The sequence below is a fragment of the Etheostoma spectabile genome, chromosome 23, assembly GCF_008692095.1.
Source record: "Etheostoma spectabile isolate EspeVRDwgs_2016 chromosome 23, UIUC_Espe_1.0, whole genome shotgun sequence".
In the NCBI taxonomy this organism is placed as follows: Eukaryota; Metazoa; Chordata; class Actinopteri; order Perciformes; family Percidae; genus Etheostoma; species Etheostoma spectabile.
In genome coordinates, this window is record NC_045755.1 from 18266885 (window position 1) to 18275078 (window position 8194).

The 8194-nt window shown below is 42.0% G+C and overlaps 1 protein-coding gene and 1 long non-coding RNA gene across 3 annotated transcripts in view; one reads left to right on the top strand and one right to left on the bottom strand.

Annotated features, from left to right (window-relative positions):
* Positions 1 to 8194, bottom strand: part of LOC116672873 (uncharacterized) — a 71333-nt gene that overhangs the window by 62725 nt on the left and 414 nt on the right. The window lies entirely within an intron of this gene.
* The window catches only part of gata3 (GATA binding protein 3), a 15812-nt gene continuing 12698 nt past the window's right edge, over positions 5081 to 8194 (top strand). Inside the window, exon 1 of the mRNA XM_032504838.1 lies at positions 5081 to 5329. The gene's annotated coding sequence lies outside the window, so the exon portion shown is untranslated. The remainder of the gene's footprint in view (positions 5330 to 8194) is intronic.

Genomic DNA, 8194 nt, shown 5'->3' on the forward strand with positions numbered 1-8194 from the left:
TTTTGCAAACCCTCCTCCCACTCTGGTTCCCCTCTCCTCTGCTTTGTTTCTATTCTCCACAACCCCACAAATAGTCATTGACTAAAGCGGCTTAGGGAGTCTCCTAATAACGCTTTAACAAATTCAAACCAAGAGAGAAGTTTATAGAGTGAAAAGAGGAAGGCAAAGGGAAATATTTAGTAATTGCTGAGACTGTACAGACAAAGACTCCTGACGCTGTGGAAAAAAAGGTTATCTGCCATCGTAGCGGTTCCTTATCAGTGGATAAATATTTGTATATCATGGCCAACAGGGGACTCTGCAAAACCATCTGACGTGTTGTTGTGATTGTTGCCACACAGGTGATCTACATTGAGATAGCTACTGTATACGTCCTCTGTAGTGGAGCTGCACAGCCGCTGCAATGTGGGAGGTCGAGGCGCTCCTGCAAAGCCATTTTTCAATTATGAGGTTAAAAGAGTGTGTGTTTTTTTAATAAACGACTGCTCATTAAAGTGAGAGTACATTCCCCTGCAGATAACTGGCAGGTTGCATTGTGCTGGTGTCTCCTGGGAGGACTCCTGACTGGCTGTTTGTCCCCCAACTCCCCAGCCTTGCATCTCATTAAACTCATCACCACATCTCTATCTACAGTATCTGGGCTGCAGCATCAGCCTCCCATCATATGGCCTGTGTCTGCACAGACAAAAGATTTTCTTTCAGGGTGAATGCATTCAGGCTATTCTAGAGACCCCCTTTTAAGCAGCAACCTATGTGATCTGGTTGTTTTTCTTTCTATATGAAACCCTCACTGGACTCCCAGTGGCCACCCAGTCCAGGATTATTCTGCTCAGCCTGGAAAGAGGAGGAGGAGGAGGAGGAGGAGGAGGAGGAGGAGGAGGAGAGGAAAGGGAGGGAGGGCTTGCCTGGATACCCAGCCGCCTGCAAGTGTCCATCCTCGGTTTATTTGACATGGCAGTGTCCCTGGGTATAAAACTGATAAACATCTGGTGGCGCTGCCAGGACATTGGAAAATGAGGGATTGGGGAGAGGCAGTGAAAGAGGCAGCAAGAACACAAAATCATAATGAGAAGAAAGATGGGCAGAGAGGGAGGGAGGGAGGGAGGGAGGGAGGGAGGGAGGGAGAGAGAGAGAGAGAGAGATGCTGATCAGCTAATTACAGCTGCAAATAAAATGCAAATTTATCCTGGCACAGTGAGCATGCCCAAGTTTAAACATAGCGCCATCCAAAAATTCAGAGCTGCACGGGCACTGTGCCAATGATGACTTCCAAACAAAGAATGATGATCCAATAAAAAATTATGTTAATAATAATAACAACCAATATATAAATTACTATGATTATTATTCTTATTATATTAGCTACTGCACATTGCATCCTGGTGGTTGTCAGCCTACACTAAGCTAACCCCCCTTTTAATAAAACAAAAAGAAAGATGGCACACTTCCCAACAACAGTGACACCACCATGCACATACACAACCACAATCCAACAATTACAGTTCCCCACACTGTGGCCGCTGTTTAGGCAGGGGACCACATGCCCCACCCAACCCAATGTAGTGATTAATGATACTTCGCCACCCAAAGATGAATCATGCAAAAATTAAAAAAAAAAAAATTAAAAAAAAGATCTTGGAGGTACTCATGAGAACAGCAGCAGTGGCTGGAGCAGGAGGGCTCGAGATGGAGGGAGGAGGGCTGTTGGGAACGGATTGGCTTCATCGAATCTTTTTAGATGCAAATATTTTGTTATCTCCACTGAGCTGCACTGTTTTCAGTGTTTATGATTAATTATCTCTTCTTGGTGAAAAATAAATCATGCGAAATTAGGATCTAGCTGACTCCACCGGCGTAAGCAGAGATGGCAGGTCGATGCTGTTAATTTCAGGTTGAAATTGACACACTAATTATAGTGCAGAGTGCTGCTGGAACACTAGCAGGCAAGATTATACCTCTGTGCTTCTATTTTTTTTTTTTTATCAGATCCCCCCCCCCCCCTATATTTTACCAATTAAAAATCGTAAAGGCATTTCATTGCCCCGGGATGAAAAAAAAATAAAAAAAAGAAGCAGCCTCTCTCGTAACATGGCCATCACTTTCCCCCATCAGATTCATTGTGATGTATTAGATGCAATAAATTATCCCATGTAACAAAACATGGCGAGCTGAAAGGCTGATAATCTGCAGAGGGGAGATAAGGATTCATTATTCCAAATCATTATGAATCCAGCGTTGGCTGTGACTTCTTTCTTAATCAGCTTCTGTGATCCTGGATACGTGAAGGGAGCAGATAAGAGCGGAGTCGTTTATAATTCTCCCCACCTCGGCCTAATATTTTAAAAATAAAATCGCAGGGAGAAGCCGCCGTAAAACACACACACACACACACACACACACACACACACACACACACACACACACACACACACACATATTGGCTTAACGTTTGGAGTGTGCACAGGGCGAGAATAATAAAACACATTGAGAAAATAAATAAGTAAATAGATAATACGTGGCCCATACATTTTTGGAGGTGTTTTGTCTCAAATTAAGGTCATCTTATTCGACATTTACAGCGAAGAATCATGTAGGCAGGGGAGAAAAGGGAGATATATACGGCAGCGTTTATTTCACATTTGGAGTGGGAAGTGTCTAATAAAATTTAGGCTACACCAGGAGGCTATAAAAGCGGGTGACCGTAAATGATTTACTCCGTTTAAATGCACTAACGGGGCAGAAAAAGCCACGGTACAAGGGGTGGGTTCCAGATAAAGCGTTGCTCCACTGGATGTTGTGCGGCTGCTCGATTTGAAACTGCGAAATAAAAAAAGTGTATCTAAAAAAAAAAAAAAAAAAGCTGCTGTATTTAATCAGAATATAAAGGTGACGTTATGACTCCTAGTTCTATCTGCTGAGAGATTCGATATATCTGGGATAGAATTGGCGGAATAAAAGGCCAGTGTGCGCAGGCTCCGCTTGTTATTTCGGCCCCGTGTACCGGAGGGTTTGTGCTTAGCTGTTGTCAGCCTCTGCTGTCACGCGGGAGCTCGCGTCAAATTCTACTTAATCACGCGATTCTCACGGCGCGCGCGGGAAGAAGAGGAGCGTGACTTTGGACTTTGGCATCACGCTCGCGCTCCCGATATAGCCCGGTTCGGGAAGTGCATGCAAAACGGAGACTACTGCTCTACCACCACCACCCCACCCCCCCCCCCCCCCCCCCCCCCCCCCCCACACACACACACACACACACACACACACACACACACACCACACACACACACACATACAAGGTGATGCAGTGTGCTAGTACGTAAGGTAAAGCCTAAACCACTTACAGTCTCCATTTCCAATTAATAAGGATTGACTCTACGAAATCTGCACCCCTCCTCTTACAAAAAAAGAAGGAAAAAAAATGCACGTCATTTCATATCCACTCCTTTTCGAAATGAAAATGTATTTTTTCCCTTTATGTAATTATATCCTGACTGAACAAGACCAAATTGATTCTCGTTATTTTCCCCATAATTAATCTTTTTATTACACCTATAATATGCTGTAATTATCTGCGGAATAAATATGGTTTAGCCGTTGTTTTTCATTAGCTTATTATATCAAAGCAATCAGCATGCACATTTATCACAGACGCATATTACCTTCACCTTTACATTGAAAGTAAGAGCTAATCGTTCCCAAAATAAGCACTTTATTTACGTCAAAAGGCAGATTAATAAAGCATTACTATCTGGATGTGTTAATTTGTAATTCTATTCAAGATATTGAAATACTAATTCCATAAAGGAAAAGCTTCCCTTATAACCGGCGTGGAAATACTGAATTATTCATTGGGTTTATAAAAAAAAAAAAAAAAGACATATTTGGCTGTGGACGCATGTATTCGTAAGTTAATACAACGACGTTTGCGCCAATTATCTTTCATTTATTACCTTGATTGAATTTCTACCCCAAAGATAGATTTGGGTGTGATCAGTTTACATTCTCCTTCGAAGAGTCAAGGCGCACCATGAGAGATACAAAGCCTGCAGCATCCTCTCCTCTCCTCTCCTCTCCTCTCCTCTCCTCTCCTCTCCTCTCCTGCATTTCACAGAGAGAAGGATCGGATTTGCTTGGTGCTCCTTTCAATGAACCATGGTGTCAATAAGCAGGCTAGCAGGCCTCTATGTGCTCCGGGTTAGTGGGGGGTGCATGTGGAAGATGGTTTTTGCCGTTTTCAGAACAACTGCTGAAAACAAAAAAAATACACCAGGTCACAGTGCAGCTCCGATTGCATTACCATACTCATATGGGAAGATTTCAGATTTGTTTGCTTACACATTTTTCAAATGTAGCTCTAATTGCTGTGGAGTCTGGCGCGGATCTTCGCTGGTGATTAGACACCAGCTATGGCTTCATCTGTCCTTTGTGTCAGAGGAGAGAAAAGGCTCCTCTTCCAACACAAAAGGAGGTGCAACATTTTGTGTGTCACAGATGGAGTGAAGTATCTGCAGAGCGCCATTCTTATAAGTTAGCTCTATAGATAATCATTGCTCAGGCACACCACATTCATCATATAAAAAGGTCTACATTTGAACCACTAAAACGGATTTCTCTTATGTGAAACCACGTAAATAAGTATGTTACGCCCCACATTTACAGCTCATTAACACCTGATTATAGGGGTGTATTTATATTTGGCTCGTGGCAGTGGGCGTCGCCTAAAATGGCCAGGTGTTGCACTTGCTTCACCTTAATTAAAAAAAAAAAAATCATAAAAAGTAGGCTATACAAAATACTAAATTAACTAAATGCATTTGTGATTAAAAAAAAAAGGGAGTTTTTAATGTTTGAAAATATAATAGTAATACATTCTTATATTGTGATATTGCAAGACTATAATTCATTCCTATTGGTTGTACTGCTTTTAATTGGTTTCTGTACCTCTAACCAGTGATGCGTTCAGACCCGGAAGAGGTGGCGTGCACAGTAAACTACAGTAAGTACGGTAAAAAGGCCGCCTTTGGTTGGCCCACATGCGCGTGCAGCTTGCCCGGTAGCCTATGTGCGCTCGTGTCTCTCCTCGAGTGTTATATGATGATGTGACTCCGGGATAGAGGGCGCACCACCATCGCCACCACCACCACCACTGTGAGAGGGTTTTTTTCTTCTTTCCCGTCCACGGCTCTCACTCTCACACTCTCTTTCTTTCTGTCTGTCTCTCTCTCTCTCTCTCTCTCTCTCTAAATGCCATCGGCGCTTCCATCTCTATGTCACTCTTTCTTCACATCTGCAGAAAAAAAAGCCTCCACTCGTCTAGCGTCCACTACAGGTCAGTAAATATTTAGATTTGCTCTGAAGCCGGTGCATCCTAAATGCTCTGTCCAATCGGCTGTCTCTCCCCTCGCAGGCTGAGTAGCCTAAATGAGAGCTCACTGATGTCGCATGTCTCTGTGAATGATGGGAAACTTTTGTGAGCGGGCTTGCATGTTAGCTTACATGCAAATAAACGACGTAAAACGACGAAATAAAAAGCAGCGGACGTGTGGGACTTCATTCAAGCCAAAGAGGAAACTGCTGGTTACACATTCATTTCTCTCCTCATCGGCTGCACTTGCTTGAAAAAAAAAAAAAAAATTAAACAAGTAACGGGGCTGGATAGCGTTGAAAAAATACTGGCTACAATATATCCACAACGTCCGCCATTGAGTGCTTTTAACGTCGCTGTTAGCGGCAGCGTTTGATGTTAGCCTACTTCTTTCGCCACAAGAGGAATTAGCTTAATAATTAGCGACGGTCGCCGTTTCCGCTTCACACGTTTCACTTGGGATTAATAGCCTGTGTAAAAAAGGCTCAACGACAGCCGACTGCATTTCCACAGATATGTCGCTAGGTCATGACTCAAAACCGGCCCCCCCAAAATAGCGTAGATGAGGGTTTTTAACGACATATTAGGCCTACCTACCGCTCAGGTTGGCGGTATAGGCAGAATCCAATACAAGCCGTGAAATTGATCTGATTACCTTGCCGGCGGGTCATAAGAAGAAGGAAAAAAGGAGTTGGGTTTGCTGTGGCTGCATCTCCACCCTCCCTCCCTCCGTCATTAGTTTCCTCCATCTCGTCTTTGGTCGATATGTCTTGATAGAGAGAACCGAGCCGTTACGATGACAGTGATGCCAAATGAAGGGCATCACAGGCACACTGTCGCGGGGCCAAGACCTCGGTTATTTGCATGCGAAGAGCAGAGCGCGAGAGAGACCTCGCACACCCATGTATTGATCGCAAACGGCTAATAACAACGTTTTTATGCACTTTTTCCTGTTTTGAAAAAATAGCCACGCTCGCTATGGTTAAATGAGATTTTGCTAATTTTATTAAATTATTGTAAAACTATTTTATTTTAATAAATAAAAAAACACCACCGGCCTTGAGCGTGACAAAGAGGGGACAGCTGGTATAGGCCTACTGAGCTTCCATCTGAATGTGGTGTCAGATTTTGTTTGATTACGGGAGATGTCACACAAACTTTAAGATTCTGGCTCAATTGTGAGCTCAAATTTGAATCCAGGTACGGTTTTGTGTTAATAACTCAATTTCATGTTTCAATCAGAATTTATAAATTAGCCCAACATATGTATGGCTTTGTTTCTGTTGGGGATCCATATAGGCGGTAGGTTATAAGAGGTGAAAAGGCCCTGGACGCTAAATGAAAGATTACATCAGTGCGTCTGGCGAGAAGCGATATAGACACTGATAAGATCACGAGCCAGTCAATTGGCAGACCGTTTTGTTTTTGCTTCTGTTATTTTTATTTTTTTTTCGTTGGGAAGAATGACACAAAATACGAAGTGGTATATATATATATTTTTTCTTATCATGTTTTTAAAAGAAAATTTCACTCGAAGAAATAGCTGAGTTATCCGACAGCTTTATGTTCTCATTTTTAATCATTCTAGGAAATCAAGTTTCACGCGCTCGACAAGCAGAATTTGACGCCCTCGTTTTGTTCTAAGAAGCCGAGTTGGTTCTCATGCTGACAGAATAGCAGATCTTTTTCTTGAAAAGACTAGAAAGGTGACAAATGACTGGCAACCTGCGGTGCTATAGCTACCGGTTTCAAAATGTACAAAGGAGCATTTAAGCGGTAATATAGCCTGTATGTCACTATTACCGCAGCATGACTCGCCTGTGGCATTTTTAATCAGTCACTGGGCATCTGCATTGTACAGGCAACACATTAAGCTCTTTTAATCATTTATTATTTATGGATATAACGTGTGTGCGTGTGTGTGTGTGTGTGTGTGTGTGTGTGTTTTCCTCCTTTCAGTTGTATTTTGCCATTTTATTTCTTTCATTATTTTGTTGTTATCAGGATGAAAGGTTAGTGTAGCCTGTTAGTCGCGGCTATTTCTGGACAGATTACACTGAGATTAATCAAAGTGGAAGCAAAATATGACACCAAAGCTTTTTGATGATACAGGCCTTTATGAAATAGTAAACACACACACACACACACACACACACACACACACACACTTTAATATTGTAAAATGGTATCTTGTATATGCTCTTGTTGTTTCTAAACAGCCTTTCAATGTGCTGCTATTTCAAATAAATTAACAACACGTTTAAATCTAGTCTATTATTATTATTATTATTATTGTTATTATTGTTATTATTAATATAGTAGCCTAGCAGTGGGTTTGTAGTGTATTATTACAAGAACCTAATGTATTTGTGTTATTATTGATGTGTGATTGTATCTCCCTGACCTCTGATGAAACAGATGACGGAAGGAAATTATTATTTATGAGGAAAAACAATGACTGTAATTGCTGATGAGGTCACACAGGAAGCTGGGGGACAAAGTAAACACGCACGTACGCGCACACACACACACACACACACACACACACAAATACAGACGTTATCTAAATCATTTCATCCCCACTGGCAATAGAACAATCCGTTCGTGTCTTAAATTCCGAGCCGCAATGTAAAAGAAAGAAACTATGCCATGTCTTGATTATAATCACGACTGGCTGACATAATATCACATATCTCTGCTGTCAAAACATGAACTGGCCCGCCGCCTACTTTTATGAATCAACTTTTACGCACAACAACTCTGCTATTTGTAGGCCATTTACTTCAAAAATTGACATATACACACACACACACACACACACACACACAC